Genomic DNA, 20,871 nt, shown 5'->3' with positions numbered 1-20,871 from the left:
AGCCAGTCTGCAGCTCTGGGCGGTGCTGCTGACCGCCAGCCAAACAGGATTCTACGGCGGGCGATCAGGGAGGCAAAGGCAAGGGCATCCGCCCTCCTCCCCAGGAATAGATCTGGCTGGTCTGAAACCCCGAAGACCGCCACTATCGGGCATGGCTCCACCCTCACCCCCACCACTTTGGACATAGCCTCGAAGAAGGCTGTCCAATACTCCACAAGTCTGGGGCAAGACCAGAACATGTGGGCGTGATTGGCTGGGCCATTTTGGCATCGTTCACATCTGTCCTCCACCTCCGGGAAGAACCTACTTATATGGGTTCTTGTTAAGTGGGCTCTGTGTACCACTTTTCGTTGCGTCAGGCTGAGCCTTGCGCACGTGGAGGTGGAGTTGACCCTATGCAGTGCTTCACTCAAGAGTCCCCACTCTATCTCAATCCCCAGGTCATCCTCCTATTTCTTTCTTGTTGCGTCCAGTACGGTGTCGGCCCTTTCTACCAGTCGGTCATACATGTCGCTACAGTTCCCTTTATCTAGGATACTTGCGTTCAGTAGGTCTTCCAGTCGTGGCGGTTGTGGGTACGTCCTTGTCTCCTTTCGTAAGAAGTTTTTGAGCTGCAGATACCGTAGCTCGTTCCCCCCAGCTAGCCGAAATTTCTCTGTCAGTTCGTCCAGTGTTGCGATCCTGCCGTCTGTGTATAGGTCCCTGACTGTCAGTGTCCCTCCGTCCTACCTCCACCTTTTGAAGGTGGCGTCAGTCAGTGCTGGTGTGAACCTATGGTTGTTGCAGAAGGGAGCCTTGTCCGACATTTTGGTCAGGCCAAATTGCTGCCGCAGTTGGTTCCAGGATTGTAGGGTGGCTGTCACCACTGGGCTGCTGGAGTGTTTTTTGGGTGGGGATGGGAGTGCTGCTGTGGCGAGGGCCCGGAGGGAGGTCCCCATGCAGGAGGCCGCCTCCGCACGCACCCACTCGGCCTCTGGCTCCTGGATCCATCCATCCCCTTACTCGCTCGGCTGTTGCCGCCCAGTGGTAGAATTGTAGGTTTGGGAGGGCTAGCCCCCCCTGGATTTTGTTTTTTGTAGGACCTTCTTTGGGATCCTAGCATTTTTACCCCCCATACGAACGCCATGATTAGTTTGTCCAGCGCTTTGAAAAAGGCCTTGGGGATGTAGATCGGAATGGATCTAAACAGGAAGAGGAAATTGGGCAGTACGTTCATTTTGATCGTCTGGACTCTCCCCGCGAGGGAGAGTGGGAGTGTGTTCCATCTTTGCAGGTCCTTTTTTACTTCCTCTGTCAGACTGGTGAGGTTCCATTTGTGGATCCCTTTCCAGTCATGGGCTATTTGGATCCCCAGGTAGCGGAATTTGTGTCGGGCTTGTTTGAACGCAGCCCCTTTAGTGCTGCCCCCCCCGCGGGTGTACTGGGAAGATCTCTCTTTTGCTCATGTTGAGTTTGTAGCCTGAGAAGGCTCCAAACACTTTCAGGATCGCAATGATTCCGTCCATGCTGCTTTGTGGGTCCGAGATGTAGAGGAGCAGGTCATCTGCATAGAGTGAGACTCTGTGCTTTCTGCCTCCCCTTCGGATTTTTGCGTCCTTTTAAAAAATAAATTGAGAATACCCAATTCTTTTCCCATTTCAGGGACAATTTGGAGTGGCCAATTCACCTACTCTGCCCATCTTTGGGTTGTGGGGGTGAGACCCATGCAGACACAGGGAGAATGTGCCATATTCCCCACCCTAGCTCGATCCCCAGTGCTTCCACCCATTTGCCCTTAATCATATTCACCTGTGTCGTCTTTCTTTCTCAACCATCCATAGATATCCCCAATCCTCCCCTCTCCCCATGTATCTGGAATCAGCAGCTTTTCCAGAAGCGTATATTCTGGTCACGACGGAAACCCGGGGAGTTTTTTCCGTGCAAAATTCTGCACCTGTAGTTATCGGAACTCACTTCCCATAGGCAACTCTAATTTCTCTCAACTCCGCCCACTCCACATTCCACTCATCTGGATACAGGCCCCTTACTTCTACTTCTTCCACTCACCACCTCTCATACATCCCAACCATCCTACTGGGAGCAAACCTAAGATTCCTACACAATGGGGCCAGCACCAACCCCATCCCAGCTTAAAGTCCTTTCTCAGCTGGTTCCAAATCTTTATCGAAGAGACTATCACCGGACGATTAGAATATTTCCCCAGGCAGACTAGAGCAGGGCTGTTAACATGGCTCTCAGATTTGACCCCCTTTCAGGAGTCGTCCTCCACCTGAGCCCCTGCCCACCATTGCCTCACTTTCTCCACATTGGCTGCCCAATAATGTTGCAGCAGATTCGGTAGCACTAGCCCCCCCCGCCTGCCTTTTCATCTATAGCAGCGCTCAACTTACCCGTGGTGCCTTACTCTCCCGCACAAACTCGGAGATTAACCTGTTGACCCTCCGAAGAAAGGTTTTGGGAAGAAAAATTAGGAGTGATTGGAATACAAACAAGAAGCTGGGCAGCACGTGCATCTTTATAACCTGTACCTCCTTGCCAGTGACAGTGGTAGAGCATTCCACTTCTTTAGATACCCCTTAACCCCCTCCAACAGTCCTGCTAAATTTCATCTGTGCATCGATGCCCAGTTTTGTATGATCTGGATCCATAAATATATAAATCGAATCTTCGTATTCTTGAACTACAGGCCCCCAGGTTCGTGTTCCTTCCCAACTCCTTCACTGGGAAGACCTCACACTTTCCTACATTCAATTTGTACCAGGAGGAGATCCCACATTTTCCCAGCAATGCCATAATCCTTTTCATGCTATCCAACGGATCCGTTACATGGAGCAACAAATCATCTGCATATAACGACACCCTGTGCCCACACACACACACACACACACACATACACACATACACACACACACACACACACACACACACACACACACACACACACACACACACACACACACACACACACACACACACACACAATCCCCTGCCATTCTTCTGAGCCCGGAGCGCAATCGCCAGTGGCTGTATTGCCAGTGAAAACAATAATGGTGACAGTGGGCACTCCTGCCTCGTTCCCCTATGTAGCTTTAAAAATCTTGACTCCACCCCATTCATTTGAACACTCACCTTGGGGGATGCATATCGCAGTCATACCCACTCGACAAATGTCGAGCCAAATCCAGACCACCTCAAACAAATACCAGAACTCACCATGTTGAAGACCTTCTCTGTGTACATAGCGACTATCACATCCGGCACCCTGCTGCCCGACATGGTCATGACCACATTCAGTAACTCCTACTGGGCGGCTACTGCTCCTTCACAAACCCGGTCTGGTCTTCTGCCACTATCTCCAGTATCCACTATCTTCCGCTCACCCTTCCAATCACCTTTCCAATAACATGGCCTGGATATTTATGTCCATATTTAATAATGAAATGGGCCTGTATGAACCACATTCCAGTGGGTCCTTGTCCTTCTTTTGAATCAAATAAATGGAGGCCTGTGCCAGGGTGTCCAGCAGCTTCCCCCTCTCCAGTGCCTCATTAACCTAACCGGGATGTGCGGGGTCAATTCGCCCAGAAACTGTTTATAAAATTCGGCAGGGAAGCCATCCCCATGTGCCTTGACTGCATCCCACCCCCTCTCCAGGAACCTTAGTGGCTTCTCCAATGCCTGCTCCGTGTCCTCCCCCACCTCTGGGAATACTAACTGTTGGGGTCTGGTCCGGGATCGTAATAGTAGAGGAGTTTGTACAGCACCGTCTTTGATAGAAGCTTCTTTTTTGGCATGGCTATTTTTCAACTGGTTCCTAAAATTTTTCAAAGCCTTTTATTGTTCCAATATTTTCCAAATTTTAAAAGTATTGTTGCATTTTCGTGTGTAACCAGCTCTCAGAATTTTGCTGTGGACTCCTAATTATGTTTGGTGGACCTGTCCTGAGGTGCAATACCACGCAGGTAAGAAACAAATAGTGGTGTACCACACTTGCTGTTTCTCTTCATTGCATGTCAATTATATAAACATAGAGCTAGAGTGAGTGTTGTCCAGTTTTGCTGGTGAAACTAAAATTGGAGGCTTGTTAAATATTTCTGAGAGCCAAATGATATTGCAAGAAACTGGCAAATTGTATTTAATGCCAGTAAATTACGTAAAGTTATTGAAAATAAAAGTAATTACAAAACTTACTGGCCTGTTCAGCTTACGGTTGCGATACCTTGAGCAGCACAGTACGTCACATTTTCCACCCAGAAGCCAGGTAAACTTCAGGATAGGCAAAAAAGGCAGTTGCGAAGTGGGTGAGGGACTTAAATTCCTCTCTGCCCACTAATTCCTCTCTGGCCACTTATATGGTCCTCATTTCTGTTTCTTGTGTAAGACCTCCATTAACCAAATATGGACTCAGCGGTTGCTTGAAGGCATTTAGTGACTGCATAAGCCAGCAGCAATTTCCACCGGTTCACTATTTTGGGGGGAAATAAAACATCCTAACATTTAAACTATCCCTCTTCATCATCCTTGCCCTGTCTGCAGTCTCTTAGAAAATATTTTATTGAGGCACTTATAATTTTAATGATTTTAAACAACAGGTTTCAACAAGAACAAAACAATATGGTGTTAGGATTTTTACTGCACCAGTTATGGTAATTGTTGGCTGTCTTTGAATGGCAGTACGTTGTTTAATTCGTTAGCCAGTAGCCTTGGCGCACACTCTTTAAAAAAAAAAAAAAAAAATTTTTTATTGAAATTTTTACAAAATATAAATATCTCAACTCTATTAACAAAACAACCGCGGTAACACCCCTCCAGAACAGTACCCACTCAAGTTCAAAAGCAACTACAAACAAAAGAAAAAAACAAAAGAACACCCAAACAACAAAAGGGAAAGAGATAACACCCGATCGCAGAATTCAGTCCTTTAACTTCTCTGGCCAAACATTGCTTGTAGCAGTGTTTTGAAACCTGCGCTTTGATAGTGCATTTTACATGGGTTGCATGTTTATGCAGAGAAGCAAGATATTGTCAGATTTCCTTTCAACAGGGGGAGGAAGCAATATTCCTTCCCTGTCTGTGGAGAAGAATTCCAAGCTTTTAAGTTGGATTTTACTGCAACAAAATGTCTGATTCAAAACAGTTAGCAGAAACTTGTGGTGAAAGATGTTGAAGTTAATTGATATTAATTACACTGTAACCTCAAATCAGTAACTCCGAAATCTGGAAACACCGATTGTTGGGGATTACACATGCAGTTTGGCCACTTGTGGCGCTACTACAGAGTTATCATTATGGCCTCAATGGTTGTTAATGGTATCTCCAGATTTTCTCCAAACACTAATGACCTTTATGTCTCAACATATTCATGCAGGAGGAGGAATGGAGATGAGGAAGTATGCAGTGAGAGTTTTAACGAGGTTTTTGAGGACAGGCAGAGATATATTTCACATGCAGTAACCAGTCCCTCTGTGTGCACACAGTCACACACGCACCCAATAATGAGCCCCTAACCCCACCTTTAAGTCTTGTTGCCAGCTATTTCAACCTAGTCAGTTAATGTTCGGGAGTTGGGAAGAGTTACAGAACAAAGAGATCCAGGAGGAGAGGTTCATAGCTCCTTTAAGGTGGAGTCACAGGTGGACAGGATGGTGAAGAAGGCATGCTAGGTTTTATTGATCAGAATATTGAATGCAGCAGTTGGGATATCTTGTTGAACTTGTACGACATTGGTAAGACCACACATGGAATATTGTGTTCAGTTCTGGTCACCCTACTACAGAAAGCATATTGTTAAACTAGAAAGAGTGCAGAAGGGATTTACAAGGATGTTACTTGGACTTGATGGTCTGAATTATAAGGAGAGGCTGGGACTTCCCTGGAGCGTAGGAGGCTTAGGGGTGATCTTATAGAGGTCGATAAAATAATTAGGACATCAATAAGGTAGATAGTCAACATCTTTTCCCAAAGGTAGAGGAGTCTAGAACTAGAGGGCACAGCCATAATGTGGACATGCTGGCGTTGGACTGGGGTGGACACAGAAAGAAGTCTCGCAACACCAGGTTAAAGTCCAACAGATTTGTTTGGAATCACTAGCTTTCGGAGTGCAGCTCCTTTATCAGGTGAGTCTCTGAGGGTATAGGTTTACGGTGAGGGGAGAGATGCAAAAGGGACGAGAGGGAAAGTTTCTTCACTCGGAGGTTGGTGAGCATCTGGAACAGGCTGCCAGAGGCAGTAGGAGTGGCGGGTACAGTTTTGTCCTTTAAAAAGCAGTTAGACAGTTACATGGGCAGGGTGGGTATGGAAGGCTATGGGCCAAATGCGGCAAGCGGGACGAGCTCAGTGATAGAAACTGGGCGGCATGAATAAGCTGGGCTGAAGAGCCTGTTTCCGTGTTGTAAACATCTATGACTGTTTGACTCTTATCTAATAATCTTTTATTGTCACAAGTATGAAGTTACAGTGAAAAGCCCCTAGTCGCCACATTCCAGCGCCTGTTCGAGTAAGCTGGCACGGGAATTGAACCCGTGCTACTTGCCGCCTTCTCTATCACAAGCTGGCTACCTAGCCCATTGAGCTAAACCAGCCCTGTGATTGAGAGTTATTTATCTGGATTAAGGAGCCTGTACAATTGGCAAACGGGAACAGAAACACAGCAAATTTTGAAGCCACTACTACCTCCCAGTTTTTCCTCACACTAAATCAGTCATTGAGTTACAGTTGTTAGCCCATGTCTGTGCCAAATTGGCACATAAATATCCTGCTTCTGCTGGGGAAATGTTTTTTCAAATGTTCGAGTATTTTAGAAATAAGAAGAACATAATTTTTGGATAAATAAAATAATATTTATTGCTGCTTTACAATGTTTTCTTGCTGTTTAATGTCTCGGACACATATTTATATCTGGGTCACATACTTGTGGTTCGGCATTATCAGGAAACGGAGGTAGTTTTAAATATTTTTGGATATTGGAAATAAGGTAGAAATTTAGATGGGTTTAAAACAAACGTATTTGCAGGTATGGGGGTTTAGGTTTACTTCCAAACTGTGCCGGCATTATGATTAAGGGTTTATCCTGTGAAAGTAAACAAGTGTGAGAGCAATAATAGGCTGTTGCTTGACAATCAGTGGCCACTTTTGATTAGAAGGGATTTTGAGTTTAGTTTAACTGGATCCAGTAGCAGTTGGAACTGAACTGGACAGCTGGAGAAGAGTATCCCTCTGAGACACAGCCAGAAGCAGAGAAGCAGAACAGTGGAATTACGGGATGAAAGCAAGTCCCAGAAATTGAACAGTAAGAAGTCTTACAACACCAGGTTAAAGTCCAACAGGTTTGTTTCAAACACGAGCTTTCGGAGCGCAGCTCTTTCTTCAGAAATTGAAGAACAGGTAGTTTTAGAAACTAGGGAGTAAAAGAGATGTCCCAGGAAGATTGAAGTCAAAGGGACAAAAGGTACTGTTCCTTGAAGTTAAAGAAAATGGCAGAGGAAGGCTCCCAGTTAAAGAGAGAGCTGAAAAGTGCTAATTTCTCAAATTGTTCCATCACCATGCTCTGACACACATTCTCCTCCTGAGATTAACTGGCTCCATTTTGCCCTTTACTGTAATTCTCCCCGACCAATTGCCTTTCACATCCAGAGCTGTCTTCCACTCTTATTGGCTGAGGTTCTGCCTTGATAAACGGCGGTGCAATGCTTCTCCTCTGCCTCTCTTCCCCCTCCAGAATTTTCTGTCTTAGTATCACTCCACCACTCAGACCAAATGACAAAGACAACATGCATAGGATACTTCCTATCTTGCTTACTGGTCATTTCAGGTTTTCCAAAACTTTTCCACCTGCGGAACCCTTTTGACCTCCAAGGGTACACAAGGAAACCCTGAGAAATATTCTTATTATATTTAAGAATTAAACCACAACAAATGAATATTATTGCACAATAGCTATGAATATACAAAAACAAACTTAAAAGATGATTCTATATACATTTATTATAATAAAAAAGTTCTGTTATTCAACATGTGTTTCCAAGTCTTACATTTGTTATTTATGTTGGTGCAACCGCTCCCTCAGCCACTCGCACCCTCAGCCACTCTCACCCTCACCCACTCGCTCCCTCACCCACTCGCTCCCTCACCCACACTCTCTTACTGGGGCTCCAGCGCCGGTTCGTCTCTGGGGTTGGAGTTGGAGTGGGGTTTTGCAGAACCTAATTTTGGAACCCCTGGGTTGTATCATTGAATATATATATTGCTTCCAACCTATCTTACTGATTAATTCACTGTCAATTAGCTGTGTTCAGCATTGAAAACATGTTTTCTCTATGGTACACTAAATAGCATTGTGAAGGAATTGTGAATTAAAATGTTTGAAATTCCTGCCCAATGAAGTACGGAAAAATGGTAAGTAAAGGAAATATTGGATTGAAAGACAAAGCAAAAATAATATTTTTAAAAAATGTTGAACATCCAACAACAAAGAATACCTGAATAAGGCTCCACCCTTATAATAATTCATTTTCAATGCCAGAGAAGTTACTGGAAGCAACTGACACAAAGCACGTTGTTAAAAGAATCTCTGACAGGTACCCCTGGCAGAATGAAATATGCGCAGACCTGAAATGGCTCAAAAAACTGGTTCACCGCTTCACTTTACAACAACTCGCTCTTTCAGTGGCTGATTTCTGCCTACTGCACAGGTATAGCAACTTCAGATCATTCAATGTATTTCAGTGATGAGAGTGAGAGATACCATTTTCATGAAGCCAATGCGAGAGTACCTGATCTCGAACTGAAACTTTTAGATTTCTGCGTTTAACAGAGCTTCAGACTTCGCCTGAAGTTGCTGCAACTTTTGTGCAGGAATCACGATGAGAGCGACTGCCTTCACTGTAATTTTGACTGCAAATTATGGACCAGTGGCTCCATCCCTTTCTCTTAGCTCATGATGAAGGTGGCTACTGCTGCTTTTGCACCACTTAATCATCCACATATTTTGGGCATTATGAAATACAGAAATCATACTAAGAACAAAAAAGTATACAAATGCTTCAATTAAATATTTGCTGAAAAAAAAGAACAAAACCGAACAGCACAGGAACAGGCCCTTCAGCCCTCAAAGCCTGCACCGACCATGCTGCCCGTCTAACCTAAAACATTCTATACTTCCGGGGTCTGTATCCCCCTATTCCCATCCTATATATGTATTTGCCAAGACACCCCTTAAATGCCACTATTGTACCTGCTTCTGCCAACTCCTCTGATAACGAATTCCAGCTTTTATGATCAGGCCATAAAAATTTCCATTACTGTGATGCCAAAATACTGCCCTTTAGTGTAAGTTGTTTCTTTGAGCTGTATGTGTTACATTGAATATGAGAATCTTTGTTCCATTTGATATAAGTTCAGAACAATGTGTAAGGATATTGGCATAGCACCCTCATCGAATCATAGAATCCCAACAATGCAGAAGGAGGCCACTTGGCCCATTGAATCTGCATAAGCCCTCTGAAAGGGCACCCTACCCAAGCCCATCTTCCCACCCTATTCGCGGAATCCCACCTAATCATTGGACGCTGTCATAATATACATCTCTGTATATAATGGAGTGCAGACAGGCAGTGATTGACACACCGGATGACCAATAAGCACACACCACAGAGCAGCCAATCATCAAACAGGACACTACCCTATAAAGCCAGAGGGCACTAGGTTTCCCGCTCTCTCTGGACCCAGCCACTGAGACAGTCGGGGTTTATGAGCTAGCCAGTGCAAACACCATGCGGTAGCTAGTAAGTCTGGTCAGGCTAGTACGAGGTCTCCAGTCAAGTCAGCATAGTGTCAACCCACAGTTGAACATGTATTGTAGTTAAGACGTTAAATAAAATCGTGTTGCATCTTATCGAGTGTTGGAGGTCTGTCTCTCGCTACACTGCATCAAGTGCAGCCCACATCGACCAGCCTGCCCAACACATCAGACGTCTAGGGGCAATTTAGCATGGCCAATCCACCAAACCTGTACATCTTTGGACTGTAGGAGGAAACCGCAGTACCTGGAGAATATCCATGTAGACACTGTGAGGCAGTTTAAAAACTCCACACAGATAGTCACCCAAGATTGGAATTTATCTCTGGTCCCTGGTGCTGTGAGACAGCAATGCTAATCTCTGCAACCATTTGCCCCATCTTGAACCAGTTTGAACTCTAATGGGATGTGGGCATTGCTGGCATTTATTGCCCATCACCAATTGTTTTAGAGATGGTGGCAGTGAGCTTTCTTAATTGCTACCGTCCTTGTCGTCTAGTTATGCCCACAGTGTTGGTAGAGAAGTTGGTCCAGGTTTTGTCAGTGAAAGAATGGTGATGTTTTTCCAAGTCAGGTGACGTGGGACTTGGAGGTGAACTTGCAGGTGGTGGTGTTTCTGTGAACCTGCTGCCTTTGGACATGAGGTTGTGGGTTTGGAAGCTGCAGTTGAAGGAACCTTGTTAAGTTGCTGCAGTGCATCTCTCCGATGTGACACTGCTGCTATTGTGCACTAATGGTAAATGAGGTGCTAATCACCTGCTGTACTCTGTTTTGAATTATGTTGAGCTTTTTGAGTTGATGGAGCTGCACTCATCCATGCAATTGGAGATTATCCTACTACAATTCTGTGTTGCAGTGAGGTTTTCTAAGATTGTTATGTTTTGAGGCTCTGTTTTGGTACAGGGTAAAATGGATGAATGAAGGTCATGTGGCCTGTTCTAAATTCTGATGACAGAAAACCTGGGTAGTTTGATTTTTGAAGATTAAAAAAAATATATAAATTTAGAGCACCCAATTCATTTTCTGCAATTTAGCTTGGCCAATCCACCTACCCTGCACATTTTTGGGTTGTGGGGGCGAAACCCACGCAAACACGGGGAGAATGTGCAAACTCCACACGGACAGTGACCCAGAGCCGGGATTGAAGCTGGTACCTCGGCGCTGTGAGGCCACAGTGCTAACCCACTGCACCACCATGCTGCCCTGATTTTTGAACATTAACAGGGAAGGGGGAGGGAGCATCATGTTAAGTAGATGCAAGGTTTTCACAGTTGTAGACAATGGCAGAAGCACTTGTGCTGACAGTACTATTTAACTAGTTACATTTCGCCCTATGGTATTAGAGCTTAGCAGGGACATGTTTGATGCCACAAAGGCATACCCCGTTGTTGCTGTGGCCGCACACATGGGTATCTCTTTCCTTTGGTTCTTGTGCCCTGCTACCCTGTAGGTGGTGACATCCCTCCTCCGATCCTCCCACCCGCTATTGGTTGCTGGACATGAACAGGTCCACAATCAGGTTGGTAAATTGCTTCCATGTACTGCAGAAGCCGACCTCCGATCCTCTGGTGAATTTTGTTGTTTCCAATTTGAGGAATTTCGCGAAGTCAGACAGCCAGTCCATGGCCTTGGGTGGACAAATATATTTTCTAAAGTTATTGATCTCCACCGAGATCGTAACACCTGACTTGCATCTTGTAAATCATGGACAAGCTGTCTGGAGTCGGATGGTGAGTTACTGGCCACAAAATTCCTAGTCTTTGGCCTGCTCTTCTAGCCACAGTATATAAGTGGCTGTTGTAGTTACGTTTCACAAACTTGTTCCAATTTGTGTGCCTTAGTCTTGGCTCCAGGATTAAAATCTGGGGGCTATGAGAATTCTTGAGCAGGTGGATGGAGGGCAGAAGCAACACCAATTTAATTCAAAATAGCAGGATAGGAACTTCCATTATTTAATTGACTATTTAACAATTTTGTGAAAAAGGTATTTTACTCACTAGGTCTAATGAGACACATGGGCATGCTTGTTGTGATACAGTCGCAAAATCTGGTTGTGTGTCAATAGTGCACATCTCATCTCCGATGTGACATCTAGGCTTGGTCAATATCGAGATTTGATGTAAGGCAGTGTGCTGGGGAAAAAAATAGATGCGGTCAAGGCAGACACTGAAGCTGCCTGTGTGAAACGTGCTCATTCCCCTCCACTCCCAGTGAACTGCGAACCAGAGGGAAAACAATCAGGTCCATGTATCATGGGACCTCAGGACATTCCTGACAACCCTCGCCAGCCGCCATTACAGCCTGTGAGCTCTCAATCCCAAAATCTCTTCCTGAACATCTGTTCTGGATGGTGATGTTGAGGGATTCAGTGATGCCTTTGAATGTCAAAGGGAGATGGTTAGATTCTCGCTTGTTGGAGATGGTCATTGCCTGGCACTTGTCTGACACAAATGTGACTTCCTACTTAGCAGCACAAACCAGAATGCTGTCTAAGTCTTGCTGCAGTGTCTGAAGAGTTACAAATTATATTGAACTCTATGAAATCATCAGTGAGCATCCTACTTCTGACGTTATGATGGAACGAAGATCATTGACGAAGCAATTGAAGATTGTGGGGTCATGGACACTGTTCGAGGAACTCCTGTAGTGATGCCCTGGGACTTTGTTTTAGTTATACTTCCCGCCAATGTAGACTTTTCCCCCCAATTCTCATTGACTTTAATTTTGCTAGGGCATCTATGCTGCCTTGATGTCTGGGGCAGGTGCTCTCAATTTACTTCTGGAGTTTCAGCCCTTTTGTCCCTGTTCGGACTAAGACTGAAATGAGGTCTGGAAGGGAGTAGCCGTGGCAGAGTCAAATAGAGCATCGGCGAATAAGAGCCACTTGATAGCACTGCCATCGATACCTTCCATCCCTTTTCTCATAACTGAAAGTAGACCATGGGGGTGGCAGTTGTCCAGATTGAATTTGTCTTGCTTTTGTGAACAGGCCGTAGTTGAGCAATATTGCACATTGTCAGTCAAATGCCAGTGCTGTAGATGTATCAGACAGCTTGCACAACTAGTTCTGAAGCATAGGTTTTCAGTCTTTCATGTTATCAGGGTCAATAGCATTTTCTGTGCCCAGTGCACGTAGCTTTTTGATATCACGTGACATGAACTGATTTAGTGCAAGACGAGCATCTGTGAAGCCCAGGGCCTCTGGAGGATGCTAGATGGATCATCCACTTAACTTGCATGACTGAAGTTAGTTGCGAATGACTCAGCCTCGTCTTTTTCACTAAATTATGACTAATGGCTTACAGCACGCACCACAAGCACATTAAAAAAAATGTTGTTCTGTGTTGTCTAATTGTAACCAAAATGAGAAACATTTTTTTTCTTAAATTCGCTCACCTGTTGAATTTTTTTTGAACTTCCTGAGTTGTAACTGCATTTGGCTGCTGTTGAACACAGCCCAACATTGCTTCTGTCTCATGCAAAAAAAATTTTTTTTGATGTAAATGGCTAAGTTTGCTCGACCTTCTCAGACTTTTTCCCAGGGTAGAGGGGTCAATTACTAGGGGGCATAGGGTTAAGGTGCGTAAGGTTTAGATGAGATGTACGAGGCAAGTTTTATTTTACACAGAGGGTAGTGGGTGACTGGAACTCATTGCCGGAGGAGGTGGTGGAAGCAGGGACGATAATGACGTTTAAGGGGGCATCTTGACAAATACATGAATAGGATGGGAATAGAGCTATATGGACCCAGGAGATTTTAGTTTAGACGGGCAGCATGGTCGGCGCAGGCTTGGAGGACCAAAGGGCCTGTTCCTGTGCTGTACTTTTCTTTGTTCTTTGTTCAGTCATCTTTTGTGAACAGTTTGTTTTCTAATGCTGGAATTCCAAGCCTGTAAGTTGCATTCTCTTGCAGTAGAATAGGAAGAAAAAAGCAGATTATAATCAATGTTCTCTAGCTACAGACAAGGGAAAGAAAGAAAATATGGATGTAATATAAACGAAGAACTCGTGAATGGCGATAGTAACAAATTATGTCCTCTTTCTGACCTTCAGCAAATTTATTTTCTTCTGTCATTTTGATCACATGCATTTGTAGTCAGCAAATAGGAGTTTTATTGTTCAGGATGGGTGATCATTGTTTTTCCCTTCCCCCAGTGCAACCACTTCCTCTGACGGGATGATTTGGATCAGGCATTTTCCACGTGAGGAATCACAGACACAGACCTATATATTTCATGCATGGTGCTTCATCTTGGGAGCAGGGCTAAATGTGGGAATTGTGTGTGTGAAATTTAAAATCCTGGCATTTGTGCAAATTTTAGTTCAAAACTTGTTTTTTCATGTCTGTGATCACTGTAATTAATAGTATAGTGAATAATAGTGATTACAGCGCTCCATTCTTTAATCTGATCCTTGTTCCAAATTGATGGTCTAAGTCAACTAATTCATCGGTACCTTTATTTGTGTCAGGTTACTAGATAAAATTATCCTCTCCAACTAAAAAGTAATTTCAAAAGTTCGATGTTTCCATCTGGAAGATAATGTCAATTTACTGCAACACAGTATATCTCAAGAATTGCAGTAAACTGGTAAATAGTCGCCTATCTAACTTTTGCAGCTCTATACATGCTGACCAAGAAAACCAATGAAAGCTGACAGTCTCAAATAAGGTGCCAATTTAAAAACTGGTTCTGAGGATTCAATCACTGAAATAGCTGAGACATCAAACCAAGTGCTGCAGAAAACAGTGCATTAAGGCAGTATTCTTCAAACTTTTTCTCCGGGGACCCATTTTTACCAACCGTCCAACCTTCGGGACCCAACGCAGCCGACCCTCTCCAGCCGACCTTCGCGACCCACCACTTTCTCTTACCGTTAATGCGAGAGGTGAACCTGCTTGGTCCTCACAATCACACTCCAATCAGGTTCACAGGAAGAGAGGGCTATGCGCATATCAGGTGAAGGATTCAGCCAGTTCCTTTGAGGCGTCTTCATCTTTGTGAGGACGGAAAATCCAACCTCGCACATGTAGGTCGTTGTGAAGGGCAAGAGCAACAAAATGCTTGTTTTGCTCTACTCTGGATGCTCCTCAGAGATGCTACTCCAGAATGCTGACAGCCTCATTGACTTGTGCCGTGTTTTTAATATGCTGTCACAGCTGAGACGCAGAAGCTCAATTTCTTCTTTTGGAGGCAGCTGCAAGTTAAGAACTGATTCTGGGGTCTCAAACTCAAAGGGATTTTTCACCCACCTCCTCTCTCTCAGAATCTTAAACTTCTCCTCTGGAAAGTAGCCACCAAAATTGTCGATCAGGGCAGCCAGATGCAACTCAAAATAAGGCTTGCCAATCCATTTACAGTTTCCTTACTAATGCTGTTTTCTTCAATGTGTCGTAGCAATGTGGGAAACATGTAGTAGTTTTGGCTTTGCACTCGCAATTGCCAAACTTTCAATATCTTTTGGAAAGCTTTGATTTCTTCACAGTGCCGAAAGCAATCATCATCCTTCCCTTGCAATTTGAGGTTCAGTTCACTTAGAATTGAAAAGATGTCTGCAAGGTAAGACATTGCTAGCATCCAAGATTCATCAGCAAACGAATCAGCCAGAGGGGACAATTTCTTGAGGAGGAAAGCGTGGATTTCGTACCTCGGTTCATAAACTCTGAGTAGCACCCGACCCTTTGACAGCCAACGTACTTCTGTGTGGAACAATAAATGTGTGTGCTGAGCCCCTATGTCGGAACAGTTTCAAAAAGTCAGATATTGAGTGCGCTGCGTTTAATGAAATTCACAACTTTCACTATTCCTTTCAACACCACTTCAAGATTGGATGGAATTCCTTTCGATGCCAGTGCCTCACGGTGAATAAAACAACAATGTCCTGACCAGCTACCTCCTTAATCCTTACTATAACTCCGCTGTTTTTCCCAGTCATTGTGCTGCTCCATCACTTGTGATTCCTCTGCAATTACCCCAGTCGAGCCCGTACTTTCCAACCACAAAACTATTCAAAACTTCAAAAATTTCTGCGCCAGTCATGTGGGTTGCTAAAGTCAGGTAGCACAGCACATTCATTGTGCCAAACATGCCTAACGTATACTAGCAAGGTTGCACAATCTGAAATGTCTGTTTTTTCATCCAGTTGTATTGAGAATGCCTGCGCTGATTTTAAATAAGAAATAAGCTGGGCGTCTAAATTCTCAGCAATATCAGAAAGTCGGCGAGCGACTGTGCACTAAGTGGGATGCATGTCACTTTTTCAATGAACCCCTCAGCTATGACCGTACGAACTATATCTAATCTCTCTGCTATAGTGTGGGGCATTTTCTCTTTAGCTACATGGTAAGCTATCATGTAAGAGGCTAATTGTACTTTGTCGTTCAATGTAACATTTCTGCTGAGGACTTCAGCCGACAATTTAAGTTCTCGTTGCATCCTTTGAAAAAATAATCAAGAAGTTTGTCCTTGAACTCGCCATGCGTAGTCTTCAAATGCCTTTGAAGTTTTGAGGGTTTTAAACTTTCATTTGCCAGCACTTCCCTGCATATAAAGCACATGGGCCTTGCATCCTGATTTGCATTGGCACAATTAATTAATCCATACCTTAAAAAATCGTCTTTATACTGCTTTGTGCCTGATTTCAGTTTCTTAGTGGGCTGTTCACCAGAGGCCCTGGAGCTCACACCAGCACTGCTTTGTCCTGCTGTGGACTCCTCTGAACAGTTCACACCAACTCTGCTTTGTCCTGCTGTGGATTCTCCTGAGCCACTCTCTTCAGGTTGAGTTGAGAGATCCTGGCCTGTTTGTGTCTCTGGTCCTCTCTTCCTTATAACAAAACGATCCATTTTAAATTTTACTGTCCTGTTGCTTGTTTGGTGCTAACAAAATGGAGGAATCGCAATCGCGCCCAAAGCACGTGACGATATAGTTTTTGCGCATGCGCACCAATGTTCGGGCCGCATGCGTAATGCGGCCGATTATATATATTAAAAAAAAATATATATATAAATGTTCGCGGCCAATTTGAAGGCCGCTTGCAGCCGGCATTATTAAAAGCCGGCTGATTCGTGCGATTGGGAGCGCCGCGAAGGATGGCTCCACGACCCTCCCGACACCTGCCCACCCGCAGGTCGCGCCCCCGAGTTTGAAGAACATTGCATTAAGGTCTATACGAGTGAATCCTGGCAACGTGAATGGTTTTGAGGAAGTTAATGGGATTGAAGGCGGATGGATCTCCGGGGCCTGATAATCTTCATCTCCGAGTACTCAAGGAAGTGGCCCTATGAATAGAAGATCCGGGGCAGCATGGTGGAGCAGTGGTTAGCACAGCTGCCTCATGGCACCGAAAACCCGGGTTCGATCCCGGCCCTGGGGTCATTGTCCATGTGGAGTTTGCACATTCTCCCCATGTCTTCGTGGGTCTCACCCCTACAACCCAAAAAAATGTGCAGCGTAAGGTGAATTGGAGATGCTAAATTGCCCCAGAATTGGGGGAAAAAATGAATTGGGCACTTTAAAGGTTTTTTTAAATTGAAAAAGGAATAGTAGATCCATTGGTCGTCATTTTCCAAAATTCATCTAACTCTAGAATGGTTCTACAAATTGGAGGGTTCCAGAATTGGAAATGTTCCAGAACTAGGGGGTGAGTTTGAGGATAAGGGGTAAATCTTTTCAGACTGAGGTGAGGCAAAATTTCTTCACCCGTGAATCTGTGGAATTCACTACCACAGAAAGTAGTTGAGGCGTTGTGTAATTTCAAGAACAAATTAGATAAAGCTTTTGGGGATAACGGAATCCAGGGATATGAGGAGAAGACTGGATCAGGGCATTGAACTTGATGATCAACCATGATATCAGTGAATATAAGCCCGCTATTCAAAAGGGGGAGGTAGAGAGAAAACGGGGAACTATAGACCAGTGAGCCTAACGTTGCGAATAGGGAAGTTGCTAGAGTCCATGATCAAGGATTTTGTCGCTCAGCATTTGGAAAGCAGCGATATGATCAGACAAAGTCAGCATGGATTTAAGTATCATGCTTGAGAAATCTAGAATTCCTTCGGGTGTAACTAGTAGAGTTGACCAGGGAGAACCAATGGATGTGGCTTATTTAGACTTTCAGAAGGCTTTCGACAAGGTCTTGCACAGCAGATTATCATGTCAAGTTCAAGCTCATGGGATTGCAGGTAGTGTCTTGAGATGGATAGAAAGCTGGTTAGCAGACGGGAAGCAAAAGGTTGGAATAAATGTATTTTTTCCCGATTGACGGGCAGTAACTAGTGGGGTACCTCAGGGATATGTGCTGGGACCTGAACTGTTGACATTCTATATTAATGATTTGGACATGGGAACTACATTTATCTCCAAATTTGTCGATGAATCAACGTTGGGTTGGAGCGTGATGCAGAGATGCTTCAGCAGGATTTGGACAGGCTGAGTGAGTCGGTAAATGCATGCCAGAGGCAGTATAATGTGGATAAATGTGATGTTATCCGCTTTTGTAGCAAAAATAGGAAGGCAGATTATTATTTGAATGGCTGTAAATTAAGAGAGGTAGATACTCAGTCCATCAGTTTCTGAAAGTAAGCGCGCAGGTCCAGCAGGTAACAAAGAAGGCAAATGGTATGTATGTTGGTGTTCATAGCGAGAAGATTTGAGTATAGGAATGGGAATGTTTTACTGCAATTGTATAGGACATTGATGAGGCCACACCTGGAATATTGTGTGCAGTTTTAGTGTCCTTATCTGAGGAAGGGTGTTCTTCTCTGGAGGGAGTGCAGCAAATGTTTACCAGGCTGATTCCTGGGATGGCGCAACTAAATCGGTTAGGATTATATCCATTGCAGTTGACAAGAGTGAAAGGGGATCTCATAGAATCTGATATAATTCTGACAGGATTAGACAGATTCTGAGAGAATGTTCCAGAACTAGGGGTCATAGTTTGAGAATAAGTGGTAAAACTTTTAGGACTGAGGTGAGGCAAAATTTCTTCACCCAGAGAGTGGTGAATGTGTGGAATTCACTACCACAGGAAGTAGTTGAGTCCAAAACGTTGTGTCATTTCAAGAAGGAATTAGATATAGCTCTTGGGGCTACAGGAACCAAGGGATATGAGGCGAAGGCGGGATCAGGATATTGAACTTGATGATCAATCATGATCATCATGAATGGTGGAGTAGGCTCGAAGGGCCGAATGGCCTCGTGCTTCTATTCGCCAAATATGTCTTCTACGTAATTCATGACATGATCCCTGCTGATTTTCGTCTGCAGACATAATGTTAATATTTGTTGCCTGCTTAAATTAATTGGTATGACCATGTTGCCCATAAATTTGATTGTTACTCTTTTGATGGGATGTAAAATACAGACTGAACTCTTGATTTTAAAAATAGTTTCAAGGCAACTAGAAAGGCAAGTGGGCTCAGAGGTATTTATGAACATCTCCTTTTGATTTCTCTAATGTGATCCATGTTGTAAAATGCCAGTCTTAGCTGCTTGATGGACAGCAAGGTGGCACAGTGGTCAGTCCTGCTGCCTCACATCTCAAGGGACCTGGGTTCAATTCCAGTCTCAGGCGAGTGTCTGTGTGGAGTTTGCACTTTGACCCTGTGTCTGCACGGATTTCCTCCAGGTGCTCCGGTTTCTTCCCACAGTCCAAAGATGTACAGGTTAGGTGGATTGGCCATACTAAATTGCCCCTTGGTGTCCAAAAATGTTAGCTGGGGTCACTGGGTTGCATGGGCTTCGGGTGCTCTTTCAAGGGATGGTCTGGACTCGATGGGCCAAATGGCCTCCTTCTGCCCTGTAAATTCTATGGAATTCTATGATCCACTGAAGTGCCACTTTTAATATAGAGTTGGTCATTTCACCCAATGATGGTTTTTGGCCAGATCCCGGGTTGTTGGAGGTGGGAAGGGGAGGGGAGATCTGGTTTGGAACCAATAGTGTTTTGTTTAAAGTACACAAAAGTATAAAAATTAAGCCGTTTACTGGGTGAATAAAGTCACATGTGTTTGGAACAAACAAAAATAAAGTTTACAGGTTCAGAAAGATGAAACAATTTACAATATCTATCTTACATTCTAACATTGAGGGTAAGTATCATGTACATGAGAATTAACAAGCAAATTGTGGTTGAACACCCCATAATGTATTTTCTTATTTAATTTTCTTTTCATGTACTAAATGATCTGTTTGATCTGCTCACTGAAAGATACTTTTCACTATCTCGGTACACATGACAATAAACAAATCCAAGCTACAGAATACATGACAGATGCGACCAAATCCAATTCTATGCATTTATTTGTCACATTGTGAGCCAGCCAACCTCACTGAAAGTTTGGCCGGGATTCTCTGATCCCGAGCCGGGTCGGAGAATCCACCGCTCCGAAGCTGGGCCGCCGATTCACTGGTGACCGGAGAATAGGCGGCAATCGCGCCCGTGGGGTCGCCGCCACGCCAGTTGGCAGCATTGAAAGTGGGCCCCGTGGCGATTCTCCGCGCTCGACAGCCGTGTGCCCGACGAGTTCCGCCAAGTTCCACCGGCCTGGGTTACGGCTCCCGCTATTTAGGGACTTTTGGGCCGTTTCGAGGCCCCCAAACGGCGCTGTTTCTACGCATCCCGGTGGGGGAAGGTGCCTGGAAGAACTTGCCCCACACTATATGGTGCTCACCCGGAGTGGGAAGAAGAAAAAGGCTGCAGTAACTCCCCCAAAAAAACGGGGGAAGAAAAACAAAATGGCGGCCGGCACTCCTGCTATTTAGGGACTTTTGGGCCGTTTTGAGGGCCCCAAACGGCGCTGTTTCTATGCATCCTGGTGGGGGAAGGTGCCTGGAAGAACTTGCCCCACATTATATGGTGAAAAAGGCTGCAGTAACGCCCCCAAAAAAACGGGAGAAGAAAAACAGAATGGCGGCCAGCGCTCCTGCTATTTAAGGACTTTTGGGCCGTTTTGTGGGCCCAAAACGGTGCTGTTGCTACGTATCCCGGTGGGGAAAGGTGCCTGGAAGAACTTGCCCCACACTATATGGTGAAAAAGGCTGCAGTAACTCCCCCAAAAAAACAGGTGAAGAAAA

General features: G+C 44.6%; 1 protein-coding gene across 4 annotated transcripts in view; it reads left to right on the top strand.

Moving 5' to 3' along the window:
• The window catches only part of pde3b (phosphodiesterase 3B), a 321,094-nt gene that overhangs the window by 197,373 nt on the left and 102,850 nt on the right, over window positions 1–20,871 (top strand). The gene's annotated exons all lie outside the window — the stretch shown is intronic.

Source organism: Scyliorhinus canicula, chromosome 9 (assembly GCF_902713615.1).
Source record: "Scyliorhinus canicula chromosome 9, sScyCan1.1, whole genome shotgun sequence".
NCBI classification, from domain to species: Eukaryota; Metazoa; Chordata; class Chondrichthyes; order Carcharhiniformes; family Scyliorhinidae; genus Scyliorhinus; species Scyliorhinus canicula.
This window is presented reverse-complemented; position numbering and strand designations above follow the sequence as displayed.